This window comes from Globicephala melas, chromosome 5 (assembly GCF_963455315.2).
Source record: "Globicephala melas chromosome 5, mGloMel1.2, whole genome shotgun sequence".
NCBI lineage: Eukaryota > Metazoa > Chordata > Mammalia > Artiodactyla > Delphinidae > Globicephala > Globicephala melas.
The window spans coordinates 21,884,644-21,899,226 of NC_083318.1; the positions used below are offsets into that span (position 1 = coordinate 21,884,644).

General features: G+C 38.1%; 1 protein-coding gene and 1 long non-coding RNA gene across 5 annotated transcripts in view; one reads left to right on the forward strand and one right to left on the reverse strand.

The window, feature by feature from the left end:
- USP53 (ubiquitin specific peptidase 53) overlaps positions 1-5,113 on the reverse strand; it is a 63,883-nt gene extending 58,770 nt beyond the window's left edge. For 2 of the 4 annotated variants that reach the window (XM_060298989.1, XM_030863961.3), the window contains exon 1: positions 4,854-5,113. The gene's annotated coding sequence lies outside the window, so the exon portion shown is untranslated. Of the gene's footprint in view, positions 1-4,395; positions 4,542-4,580; positions 4,600-4,853 lie in introns of those variants that run through there. The other 2 variants (XM_060298988.1, XM_060298987.1) reach the window with 2 other exon arrangements.
- Positions 4,842-14,583, forward strand: part of LOC115857176 (uncharacterized) — a 190,033-nt gene continuing 180,291 nt past the window's right edge. Inside the window, exons 1-2 of the long non-coding RNA XR_009563945.1 lie at positions 4,842-5,382; positions 9,900-9,972. This is a non-coding gene — a long non-coding RNA (uncharacterized lncRNA). The remainder of the gene's footprint in view (positions 5,383-9,899; positions 9,973-14,583) is intronic.

Sequence of the window (14,583 nt, forward strand, 5' to 3'; positions counted from 1 at the left end):
TTATTTAAAATTGCAACCCACTCCACATTCCCAATTCCCCTTTCCCTGCTCTATATTTTCTTTTCTCCTTGGCATTCTTTGCTAACTAATATAGTATACGATTGACTCATTGTTTTTATTATTGTTTATTATTGTTTCTCCTCCCAATCCTCTTAGAATATAAAGTGAATTCCAAGCATCTAGAACAATGCATAGTACATGGTAGGTAGTTATTAAATACTTATTGAATGAAGCTCAGGAAATAAAATGAAACCTCAATCAACAAACCCTCTGAAATCAACAAAGATGACCTATGCACTAAGGGTACAGGACAATCTCCTATCACCTCACAGCTAGGTTAGTGTCAGTACTATACTGATAAGGAGGTAAGATTATCTCAGGCCTATACAGCAGTACCTTATAGGAGGAAAAATCTTCCAGGGTTCAAACAGCCTGCTCACCTAAAAACAGGGAGGGCCATCATTAGAGGGGCAGGAGCTTATTATGCAGGCTGAGAAGTTTAGAAGAAGCCAAAGCACAAAGTACCTGGTAAACAAACAATGCTCTGATGGGTTCTTGACAAGGATGGAATCCATGTTTTGATACTAACCTCATGATTCTCAATTATTCTACCTCTGAAAAGCTTCCACCAACAAAGCACATTACTCAACTACTCAATCATTAAAAGCAGATGAGTTCCATCATCTGTAATCATAACCTATATAAAAAGGTTCATAGAATTATTATAAGAATCATCAACCATGTATAAAATACCTAATAAATGCCCAAAACATAGCAGGTACTCGGTAAAGGCAAGCTAATTATAATGACAGCAAAAACACAATCTTTGATATAAAATGATTTTTTAACAATATAAATACACATTTGAAGAAAAAGTAAAAGCTGTATTATGATATTTTATACCCCATTTTATTATTTCTCCATTTCCTTAAACTGACATATCAATCTTGACTAAAGCCTTAATCCAGATTAGTGGCATCAGCTAAACTGTACAATAAAGTATTAATTTCTAAATTTTAAAATCTATTAATAAGTCATTCTTAGTAGAAAAAAGCACATTCATTTATAGAACTATCCTACTTTAAGAAAACTTAAAATATGAAAAATTCTAATTTACAAAAAAATGTTTGGGAATGCTTCATTTTACAAGTGGATTCACCATAGTAGTATTTTAAACATTCATTTACAAGCTGTTTGGGCTACAGAAAGAGAAATGAGTTACAATATTAGAAGGCAATGCATCAGAAATAAAGGGAAAGCAACTCTGAAATAACAATGTAAGCAACAGAGAAAATTTAATTTAGAAAAATTCAACCTACGTACAACTTTTCAGAAAAATAATTCAAAACTTCCTTAATGACGATTTTAATTCATAAATAACACGACAATCCATCCAGCCATAAACAATAACTAGAGCACCCAAAATGCCCCTTGACATTGCTCACATCATGTCTCTGGGTCGTAAGAATGCTCCCCGCACTTGCATTACCAACCCTTGTGCTGTCCATCCAGTATTCTCCTTACACTTAAGATGCAATACACATATCATCTTCATTCCCTTAGTTTTTCCCTCTTCCCTCTATAAATCTTTAACAATGAGATTTAAAAATACAGTGGTAACCAAAAATGAAGATAATTCACAGGTGTGGTATAGATGACTGGGAAGCTGGAAGAGAAGGGAAGCAGCACGTTGCAAAAGCAAGGGTGTAAGAAAAAGACTGTTTTATCTTTGTAAACTCAATGCAGTTGGGGGGAGGATTGGGAATAGCCAAAGACAAGGCTTAGGAAAGGTAGAACTCTTATTTCTGACTACTTCAACATTGTCTTATTAATTTTCCAATCTCTAGTGCCTAGCATACAACAATAGGTCAATAAATATTTACTGAATAAATTTGCTAGCTTGGAAAAATCACAAAAAGTAAAAAAAAAACATTCCAAAGGAAAAGTATTTCTCCAAACTGCTTTTCGCATGTCAATATTTGTAAAAAATAGAAGACTAAAAGACTAATGTAATTATTTCCAAGTTAATTCAAAAATACCACAACAGCTCAGATAACTGACTTTATTCATTAAAACAGCTAAGATATTGAAATATTATTTATGTTGTATAACATTTTATTTTCTGATGAATTACAAATATATGAAGCAACTTTTCTGAAGTGACTCATCTAAAACAAAATTTCTTCAACCATATGCAATGTTTTGTGGCACTCTGGGGTATGTCACGGACACCTTTAATGGCCTAATGAAGCCTATGGACGCCTCAGAATAATGTTTGTAAAGCACAAAATAAAATTCATGGGACTAAAATTAAAAAGGAAAAAAAAAAAAGAATATATATGATTCCAAAGAAAACCAATTACATTAAAATTCAGTCCTAACCACAGACCACAGTTCTAATCATGTACCCTTAGTTTATAAAAGAACTGCTGATAGAGGATATGGATTAACTTGGAAAAGCAAAGAACAAATACTTTTGCCTAAATATTCTATATATGTAGTATTCCTATTATTTAAAGAAAATAACTAGCCAAGATTAGGATATTAAATAGTTATTTAAAGTTTAAATAACCTCTGAAAATTTTATCTGTGGTAGAACATTCCTTGTTCCTATTGTGTGCATATACTGTAATGCAAAATTTTCTAAAATCGTTACATCTGTACAAAATTAATAATACACTAATGCTACATATGTATCATCGCTAATTTGTAGCTATCTCTCCAAATATGACATAAATTAGCACACTTCCTCCTTTAATCCAAGAGCTCATGAGCAACAGTAGGCTATACTGACAATCTTTTGAGCCCAAACACATCTAGCACACCCTGTGTTCAAAATACTTCCATATGAAATATCTAAGTTACCTTACTGTAGCGTGCCTTAGGGCTTATAATTAAGAAAAACCTTATAGTTAAAGCTGTCAAATACCAAGATCTGCTAAGTATTTTAGTAACTAAACATCCTTGTAGGATAGCTCAATCTACCACTTTATAGATTTCAAACATATTTTTGGAAAATTGTAGGGTAAAAAATGTCCTTTCTAGCATGATAGGTGAGTTCCAAACAGTACCAGCAGGGAAAATAACTGTGATTTTGACTTTTGAATGTGTACACTACCTTAAAACAGAATTTTCATCTTTAAACTCTTTGTCTTGCTAAAACGAACTCCTAAACCATGATCCCAAAATTGTTGATACTACACAGTTTAAAATAAACATATGACACTAAATAATAGAAAAGATCTTGACCCACAGTACATACTAAAACCATAAGTTTTGTGATTTCTTTTTTTTAAGAAAAAGAAAACTAGGTGAAAAATGGTGCCCTTCCACCATTAAAATTGCTTTCCTTGTAAAAACTACTTTTTTGTATCTTCTAAAGAAAATAATATTAATGAATGACTATTGGTGTCAAGTTCCATGAACTATATGCAATCTACATACATTTATAAAAAGGTTTTTTTAGTTAATAGGGAAAAGGAAAGATCTGTTCTTGGTTGCTTATTTTTCACACTGTAGTAAAAAATACACTAACTACCAGTGAGTTGAGTTGAATAAATCACCATCATGATTTATCACCAGTAATCATGAACCTAAACAAATTGTCCAAAGAGCTCATTTTAAAAACGTCTAAAATGTAAAATAAAAACAAAAACCTTGTTTTTTCAGAACATAATTAACTCCTACCTACAGTGAGTTTGTCTATTTGGAATTATGACAATGGTAGATAAATCATATATTCTGATTTTGCAAAATAAGTTTCGTTTGTTTTAGTTTCTCTTTACAAGATTAAGGATTATATGCCTAGACTATCATCATGGAACTGAAAAGACACAGAAAATTAAACTAACAAGAAGTATTAACTTAGCCAAAAGTTCATTTCAATCACAATTTTGTTAGCAATTTCTCCTCCTTTTAAATATTGAGAATTAGCAACGCTTTCCCTTAAAGAACAGAAAAGTGAATCAGACCCTAATCACAAAGACCCTGCTAAATTTAAACATCCCTCAGAAATAGCCTTGAAAACTCCTTGCAAAAAAATACGTATTTTTTTCCAGATGAGAAAACATTTGGCAACTCTGCTATCTAACAAATAAAGCCTTGCAGTACATTTTGCAAGCATTAATCAGGCTTCGCATTGATAAAGAAAACCTTGTAGCAGGATAACAAAACCTCAGAGCACGCTCAGATTGCAGTCTTTAGAAACGGAGGGTATTACACCTGTGCAAGTACTTCCTGTTCTCCAACGATGTTTAAAAGTAGTTTGGTAAACGTCCCATAAGTCGCCATTTAGAAGCTAAACATTAACTTTCTAAATTACTACTACCACCCAGAAACCACCAGCCCAAAGATTCTCACGAATCATCTCTTCTCCAAAGAGGGCAACATAACTACCTGGACCCCTTTCAAAAGCTGCTGCTCGGGAGAGGCAGTGCTTGAAAAGTGAGGGGCAGGCGCCAGGTAAGCGTAATATTCATAATCCCAATGCAGTAAACGACCCAGCAGGATCCCAGGTTCTGCCCCGGGCCAGCCCTCAAACACAGCAGCAACTAACAACCACGACCCAGTAAGTACAGCACCTCCTCCCTTCGCGCGCGCCTCCAGCCTGGCCAAAGGCATCTCCGCCAGATCCCGGACGCGGCGGGAAGGAGGCGGGGAAGCTGCGTGACCTCGGGCGCTAGAACCCGGCAAAGAGCCCTGAGTCTGCCCCGAGGAGGGTGGGGTGGGAGAGGAGGTCGCGGGACTGCGAGGGGAGAGACGAGGCCTGGGACTGGAATGAGGGTCTCCGAGTCAGGCCCATGGGGGTAGCAGGTCGTTGGACCTCCATCCAGGGACTAGTTTTGGAGACTTACCTTGAGCTCTGTCCTTTTAGTGAGGGGAGAGTGCGGCTCAGGTAGAGAAATACGGGCCTTCTACCTCCCGCTGGCCCAGCTCCGCCTCAAGCTGACAACAGGCTGACACACCAACAGCTGCCACCGTAACCGGGTCTCACCGGGAACTGGAGCAGAGGAGACTGGTCTCCGCCGCCCAAAGCGCGATCCTGCGCACGGAGCATGCGCACACGTCTCAACACTGCCAGTCAGGGCAGTGACACCTGCGATCAACAGGTCCTGGGAGCCCCGCCCCAATCCCCGCCTCGCCCCCGCCCCGCCTCCTTGGAGCGGGCCCCGCCTTCATGCTCACCGAGCTGGCTCCGCCCAAGCACGCGATTTCCCGGCTTTCGGGACCTGCCGAACTGTGTTCCCGCGGGGGTTCGTTGGGGCGCGCGATCCAGTTGACTTACTCGGAGGCGCAAGATCGCGCGAGAGCAGGAGCTTGACCATTTTTCCTAAGGCGGGAGCGGAGCGCTGTGGCTTAGCTGTTGGAGAAAGGTGGCTGCAGGTTGGTCTGTGTGGTGTAGAGGGGAGGAAGGGATAGCTCCTCAGGTGGAGGTGATTATTCCGATACTCTTGGTCGTTTGTTTATTCAGTATTTTCTAAGCTCAGGGACGCGAATCCACCAAGGACTGGGCTTTAAGTTAGGAGTTGTTACCTCAGAGAAAACCTGTACTGCCTGGCCTCGAAACCCTTGCGAATACTCAGTTCTCTTTAGCATCTGTTTGCAGTTAAATGACTTCCATTGGTATGAGTGTATATCCCCCAGCTGGTTGTTTCGTGACTATTAATAAATTGAAAGACTTAATAAACACGTTGACCCGGTTAATGGTTAATTGTGGTGAGAAAAATGTGTCTGCCTCCTTACTGTGCTTTCAACAGGTTTTAAGTTGCAAGCTAATGCTTGGGGAATGGGCTAAACTTTGTTTTGGAATAACTTGTTTCTTAGGAACAGTAGTAAATGAAAAACCCACTGTCTACTGATCCCTCCCAATAAGTAGTAAGGTTTTGGAACTCATTTCAAAGCTGTTGCAGGTACAACACAGAGATTATAAAAACTGATATAACTAAACTCGTAGGTAACTAAACGTTTATTTGAAGAAACAGAACGAAGAAACGTTTTAGGTCGGTATAAGCGAAGAGTACCTGGGACTGAATCAATGAGAATTTACTGAACATTTAATGTTCCCTTCACTGAATTGAGCACTCAAGAAAATACAGTGAAATTTCAGACATGGTTCTTGCCTTCAGGAAATTTAAAACGTTTGGAGAATGAGGGAAAAAATACTCTACATTTAAAAAATAGCACCATTAATTCTACACTTGGTTTCCTTAGTGCCACTTTCTCCTGCTTCTGCAACTACCTCTTTGATGCACTTTAAATATTTTTCTTCTTATGTGTGCCCTCTGTGTTTCCAAACTATCCATTTTCTTTTGTTGTTAGTCCTCGTCTCCTTGAGCAATCTCTTCCCCATGATGGACTTACCTACTAAGTATCTTGGGCACCATGGACTCCCAAATGTATATCTTCAGGTTAGACACTTTTAAGCAACAGCATCTTCGTTTGGATTTCATATAGGTACTTAACTATGTCCCAAATTGACGTGGGCATCTTTACCATTCCCTATTCTTACTGCCGTATCTCTTCCCAACCATCTGGAACCTAGCCTGCTTTCATTCCCTATTTCAGATAATAGCACCCAGTTGCCCAAGTCAAGAATCCATAGGTACCCCGCTATTACATTTCCTTCATTTCCTCTATCCTAATATCAAATTCTGTTGACTCATCTCCTTAAGGATCTCTCAAATCCACCTCTCTTTTTAATCTCCATTCTCACTGCCTTAATCCATCAAGTAATCATCTCTCCTAACTCATCTCCCTTGACTATTGCAATAGCATCTAGTTATTTCCCACTCCAGTCCAACCTCCAGCCTATTAATAGTTTTTCTAACATGAAAATATAATCGTGATATTCCTCACCAAGATTTTTTCAGGGGCCCCCATCCTCTTCATGATCTGGCCCCAGACTGTGAATCTCATCTGCCATTCTTGCCCATTTACTCCACACTAGCTATACTGAACTCCTTGCACTTCTTTGATTCTACTAGGTTCTCTCAAGATCCTGTAGGTCTCAGTTGAGTACTTATTTCTTCCCTGGAACCTTTCATAACTTCCTGAGACAGACTTGCCCTTCTTTCACCATTTCTGGACTTATTTATATTATAACAATTATGTTGTACTATATTTCTTTGCAAATGTAACTGACAGAGCACTCTTGAAAAATAATTTGGACTGTGGATAATGAAGGTTCATACTATCTCCCTTCCTCATTTCGAGATTATAGAAGAATGCCCTTCCGTTCACCTTCCTCAAGAATTTGACTAAAGGCTTCCCTGGTGGCACAGTGGTTAAAAATCCACCTGCCAATGCAGGGGACACGGGTTCGATCCCTGGTCCAGGAAGATCCCACATGCCGCAGAGCAACTAAGCCCGTGAGCCACAACTACTGAGCCTGTGCTCTAGAGCCCACGAGCCACAACTACTGAGCCCACGTGCTGCAGCTACTGAAGCCTGCACACCTAGAGCCCGTGCTCTGCAGCAAGAGAAGCCACCACAGTGGGAAGCCTGTACACCACAACAAAGAGTAGCCCCCGCTCCCCACAACTAGAGAAAGCCCGTGCACAGCAGTGAAGACCCAACGCAGCCAAAAATTAATGAATTAACTTAAAAAAATTTTGACTAAACCCTGACTGTACACTTTTTTAATCGTGTAATTTCAAACTTTCTACCAGTTCTTGGCATATTTAAGTACTGCGTTTTAAATGATAGACTTATAATAGGTCACAAGTTAAGCATCAAGAGGGCAGCCTGAAGCAAACATAGAAAAAAGGAAAACTGACAGTGCACCGCATTTTAGGGCAGGAGTTGCTCCTAGAAAATTTTGTAGTTAGAAATGTCACAACATAGGTTTTAAATGTATTGCCTCTGAGAATTACTGTTTGTCCTTGGGGGATATGTGTGTATGTTTGATTCAATAGTTATTTATTGGGTGGAACCAAATTAATAAAAATGTCTGCACCTCACACTGGCTTGAGATCATGAAAGGGAGTAGAGTTGGAATGCCAAAGATATCTTACACTGTTTGAATGAGGCCTACCCAAAGATTACATCATCAGCACCACCATACTTAAACGCCTCTTAACTATTATTCTGGAGTGATTATAACTCAGACTTTGGGAGATGTACCATCTTGAGGATATATTCACCCTGTCACTGATAAGTGGTAAGAGTAGCAATATTCTTTCCTGAGGAGCTGTGATCCAGTAGTTCCAGGAGGTAATCAACATCTAAAGGCGTGGCAAAGCATGAATCAGCTGGGTGAGGTAAAGTGAAATACAATATAGAGAAATAGCTGAATGGCTCCCTCAGGATTGGATATGAGGCAGACTCCTTTTTTCCTAAATGCATCAAGGAAATATTGACAAGTGTTATTTTCTTAGTAAGCTTCTAGAGAGCAGGGACCATATTTTTTCATTGTTGTATTTCCAGGCAATGAGCCTTAACTAATGTGTTCAGCGGATAGAGTGAAAAACTGGAAGTTTTGTTGATTTTTTAGAAAATAGAGACATCTATGTGGACGAAAATTGTTGGGGAAAGCTTCTGTGGGAGATCAGGTATGAGCTTCAGCTTGGAAGGTTCATAGGTAGGCATATTTGAAGGCACTGAGGAGGAAACATGTCTACTTCAAGAGCAAAGTTTTAGAAACAGGAATGAACAAGGCCAATGCAGGGCTATAATAGGAAGCCTTTATAAGTTCTTGAACAGGTTGTTTAGTTTGGAATTATATACAGAAGATTTGTAGAGGAAATTGTAGTTAGGCAAGAAGATGAGCTAAGCCAGTGCAATTCCAGAGAAATCTTCAGTCTGTGACTTGATGATGAGGCCAACCAGAAAAATCTAGTTACAGTCGACCACTTCCTCCTTGACTCACCTCCCAGTTTTTGTAACACCATCCTCTTTCATGGCTTTCCTCCAACCTCTTTGTTTGCTCCTTTTCATACTGTTTTTCTCTTATACTTTGCAGTCTACTTTTATCTTCTAAATGAAGATAAATAATGTTCCACAGTGCCTGGTCCTGAGATCTCATTTATCCTCATGGTTTTAAATCTATTTCCCACACAGGAGCCAAAGTAGCCTATTGTAAATGTCAACGTGTTACTCCCCAAGTTAAAATTGTTCAATGGCTTACTATTTACATAAAATAAAATCCAAATTCTTGCCAAGGCCTGCAGACCCCTGAATGGACTAATGATCTATCCTTACTTCCCTAACAGCATCTCATGCTCTTCAAGGATTTTACATTCTTTATTCCCTTTGCCTAGAACAGTGGTTCTCAACTGGGGATGATTTTTTTCTCCCAGGGGACATTTGGCAAAGACCAGTACATTTCTGGTGGTCACAGTTAGGGTGGGGAAGGGGTGCCACTACTGGTATCCAGTTGGTTGAGGCCAGTGATGCTGCTAAACATCCCACAATGGACAAGACAGTCCCCCACAATAAAGAATTGTATGGTCCAAAATGTTAATAGTGCCAAGGTTGAGAAACGCTGACCTACAGCACCTTCCCCTGAGTCTCCAAGTGGCTGACTCCTTTTCATCCTCTATACTTTAGTTTTAGCTTCATCTTCTTGGAAAAGTCATCCTTGACCTAGAACTCCCTGCTTACCTCTATCAGTGTTCTGTTTATTCATCTCATACCATTTTTCACAACATGTGATTATTTAGCTTATTTATTTGCTTATTTGTTTATTGTCTTCCTCACTATCTAGGAAGAAGATCCCATGAAACACCTCTCTCTTGATCATCATTCTTTCTGTAAAGTCTAATACAATGGCACAGAGTAGGCATCAGTAAAGAGTTGTTCGACACCTGAATCTGTATCTACAATAAGTCACTGAATGGAAACTTAACAATAAGGCTTTCTTTTCTTCTTTTTCTTTTTTTCTGTAAAATTAAAATATACAGTTACCAAGAGTAAAGACACCTGGAAAGAAGTTGTCGTCACTAAGAGTGTCTTCTGGAAGGCTGCTGGTCTGCGGTCAGTATTCAGATGTGTTCCACGAATACCCTTCCTTCTTAAGTAGCTTCTCACAATCAGAACCAGAAGTAGAGTCATATTATGGCCAAATTAACTCATGTCTGTGAGATCATAAAAATCTGGAAGGAAAAAAAGAAATAAGGGAGAATAGAACCAAAAATGAGGTAAAATTATAATATTTTTGATCAAGTAATCTCTAAGTTTAGAAGACTTAATTTTTTAATATATGCACATCTAAAAAAAGCCATTTCAAAGATGTATTTAGAAGTGCCTGGTTATTATACATTTCCGTTATTTCAATTAAGAAAATATGTATTGTGGACATACATTGCTTTGTCTTTTCCTGCTTTTAGTAATCCACACCACTAAACCACAGGATGGGCACAACTCCTTGTGGGGCATTTCACCATTTTCTGGCTCTGGTGATTGGTATATGGGTGATTCATGCTAATCAGCATTCTTTCCCAGGAGTTTTCAAATTAGAGCTTACAGGAAAGATCCCTTTTTTCTCTGATTGCAAAGCTATAAAACTGAGCTCAGAGGTTCTTGTGGCAGTGTGCCTTGTCATTTATAGTATCTGGTCTGAAAGAATAAGGCAGAGATGGGGAGAGTGGGGAGAGAGAGAGTCCCTGAAGTTTCTCTATCCTCTTATAAAATAGGTAATTCAGGAATTGAGTGTTCTCTGTACTCCTCAAAGTTCTGCAGCATGACATGTTAAACATCAGAAGATCAAATTCAATATCCGTGGCATCTCAGCCAGCTCTTCATTAGGCAAAACTTACATCTCAACCTTTCTAAGCCTCTTATATACTAGAGTCAACATTAGCTAGTTAACCAGTTAGTAGTTTAGCAAATAACCTCCTTAATTTTTGCTGACTTATTGTCAGCTTAGGCAATTTCATTACCTTTGTTTGTTATTTCACTTTGAAACGTCCTAATTTTCTTATCTGTAAAATTGGGATGAGAAATAATGCTTATATATGATGTCTTTTGATGATGCCCCAGATATAAGCAATTGTAAAGTCTTATACTGTGTTATTATGGCCATTAGTGTTGTTATTATGATTACCAATACTGCTGTCATCAATGATAACATGATGCTATAAGAACCTATGTATTGTTTTTCTTGCCGTAATATGTATTTTATTACATGTATTTTATTACAATCTCAAAGATGCAGGAGACTTTAGATTCCACCTGTCCAGCCTCCCACTCACTAAAGGATCATCCCTGCTGGTGGTTGTCCAACGTCTGTTCAAATATAGTGACAGTGATAGAAAACCTGATGCTTTGTGGGGCATCCTGTTCCTTTTTAAGACCTCTTTAACTATTAAGAAATTTTCATCACAGTGAGTTGAACTTCACCTTCTAGTAATTTCTATACACTGGTCTTATTTTCTGTCCTTTATAGCAACAGAAATCTATATTCTCTTTTCCATAAGATGCTATTGAACTTTGAAAACATCTTTTGTGTTTTCAAGCTAAAAGTACTCAGTTCTCTCAACAATTTTTTGAAGCCCTAGTAAATATTAAACTAATCCACTCATTCATTCATTCATTCATTACACTTCACCTTATCCTACAAAGATTTAAAGTAAATTCTAAAAAATAAAATAAAATGAATTCTAGTATATAACATAAAACAATGGTCAAATGTAAATAAGAAAAAGAATCAGAGCTATGGGAAATTAAAATACAAGTAGAATGTAAAGAATGAGAACTAAAGAACATAAATATGCATGAGCCCATGGTTTAAATTTATTTGACTTTGATCTAAAATCAAAAGTGAAAAAGAGGGCTTTCCTGGTGGCGCAGTGGTTGAGAGTCCGCCTGCCGATGCAGGGGACACGGGTTTGTGCCCTGGTCCGAGAGGATCCCACATGCCGCGGAGCGGCAGGGCCCGGGAGCCATGGCCACTGAGCCTGCGCGTCCGGAGCCTGTGCTCCGCGACGGGAGAGGCCACAACAGTGAGAGGCCCGCGTACCACAAAAAAAAAAAAAAAAGTGAAAAAGATATTTAAGGTATCAGTTACAGGAAGACATTTTTCTGTCATCATCTAAGATGCTTTTTCCTCTATGTGGGCCTTCATCTAAGGAGGCTCTTACCTATGTTCACTGACAGTGGACTCATCAACATGCCCCTGGAAAATGCAGTAACAGTCTTCATAATCCATGAAACTGAATTCAGGATTCACTTTTGTTGTCAACTTCTGAAAAAATGTGGTGCCCAAAAATAAAAACAGGTTTTTGCAATTAGCTTGATTATGGTTTGGGGAAATTATTTCCTTTTTTGGTTCAGACACTGTTTTTATCAGGACAGTTTAAGTAAGATTGTTTTAACCTATTTTGTAGCTATGTCACTTTGTTAGCCAATATAAGTTTATGTTCAAAATACTAAATTTTTTGTTCCATTATTTTGTTTTTATGAATTGGCATTAAGCTGAGTTTCACAAATTTTAATGCCATTAGTTTTTTTGGACACAAATGCTTATATTGCCTCAGAACACAAGCATCTTCATCATTTGTTTCCTTCATTTCTTTAAAACATCCTATTAGGTTTTGAAGTTTTAGCCCATATTTCTTAAAATTCACTATTCTTCCTCAGTTTTTATATTGCCAGAATTAATTATATCTTCTTTGTCTGCAGCTAAATCATTGAGGAAAATGTTGATGAAGGCTGGATTCCTGACATTCAGCTCCAGCTGTAGCCCACGTTAACCCTCATGGCAGCATTAAAATTGTTTAGAAAGCCAAGTAGAGACCGTGTTTAAGGGCAACACGGTATCATAAAAGAGCATGGCCTTTAGACTTGGACAGACCTATGTTCAAATCCTGACTTTACCATTTATTGTTTGTGTGACCTTGAGCAGTTATTAACTACTCTAAAACCCAGTTTCCTCATCTGTACATAGCAAGGTGTCCTAGCTAATCCCTAACTGCGTTGCTGTTGACAGGATTAGTAGCATTGCCACCCCTGTGGGCATTTATTTGCATGTTTTTTTTCCTAGTAACGTTTTGTAATCTGAGAGAAAGAATGAAAGAAACAGATAGTGGAATTGCTTACGTTCAGAAGCAGCATAATATGATAGAAAGAATGGATGGAGAGTTATGGAACTCTTTTGCTCTCAAGGAGCTGAGCCTGTGGGAGGTCAGCTCACCTCTTTTAACCTCTTAATCCATAAAGGAAGGGGTTGAGCCACGTGGTTCTAAACGCTGAAGATGTGAAATGGGGCCTTTTCCCAGTTGTTACTTAATTCCAAAATACACCATGAACTAAGTGTTTTATGCAAATTACATTATTTAACTTTCCTAACAACCATAAAATATTAATATTTGGATATTATTAATATCCTTATGTTAGAGACAGTGAAAGTGGGGTACCTAGTACAGTGTCTGGCATATAAGAGGCACTCAATAAGCAAACTGAATGACTAAGTAAAGGAACTTATCAGTTAAGTATGACGTCTGGTTACAGCCATGGAAATACAGTAGAGTAAGTAGGAATGAGGAAGGCAATATGTGCCATACTAACAGATCCAGAATTAAAGGCCGAAAACATCTAGGTTTTGATTGAAAGCCTAGGATTCACTAGGATTTTTGTGCATTAGTATAATTTATCTTTAATTTTTTTCAAAAACAAGTTTTATAACGTTTTATTTATACAATTCTTTAGAATCTTAGAGATAAAGAGGATCTGAGAGATTAGTTTGCTAAAATCCCTCACTGTACAGATGATAACACTTAAGCTCAAGGAGGTAAAGTTACCTAGGCTCATGCTAGACACTGATAGCAGAGCTAAAATTCAATTCCTAGTCACAGAATTTTCCTGGTGTGAAATATTTTCCCTGAAATATTCTGAAAGTTTCATAGGAGATAGTACTCTTTTGTTTCTTAAAGTGCAATCAGATTTCTTCTATATTCAAATACTGGTGATAAACATACTTGACACCTTTGTGCCCTTCTGAAAGACACGGGAAGGGGAACATAAGGAAGAAGTCAAGAGCACGTCACAGGAAAAGATGTTCTTTTTCTCAATTGTGATATCTGTGGTAGTACTCTGACTTTATGAACAACACTATGGCGTTTGGAAATTTACCAAACTTACTCTGTGACGTGTGTGTGCGTGCACACACACACAACTATATATCTTAGACTGCCTTGTTTTTGAGGTAGTTCTTCAAGAAATACAATAGTAAAATAACACCATATCTTTTGCTCATAGCGTATTGGCTAAAGCCATGAACCCAAAGGAAGTTGCCCTGGAGAGCAATTTTCTTTGTAAAGATGACAAAAATATTCAGGGCACCATTGTTTTCAAGTTGAACTTCCTTGTTGAAATTCACTTCACAGTCAAAGGAAAAAAAGGTTTACTTTTTAATACAGTAATAAAATTGTTGGAAAATATTCAGTGATAGAAATAATTCAAAGAAGTATAGGTAAAGGCAGAAATTTTAGAGTATTTAATTTCTTTATTTCTTAACTGTTAGTGCTCTTGAGGTTTTTAGTCTCTTATCTGTAAAACAAGCCCTCAAACTGAAATTGTGCTGGAGGAAAAACAAACCAACTCTTGGCAAGTAATATCCCTGGAATGTGTGTTAATGCCATTTTGTAC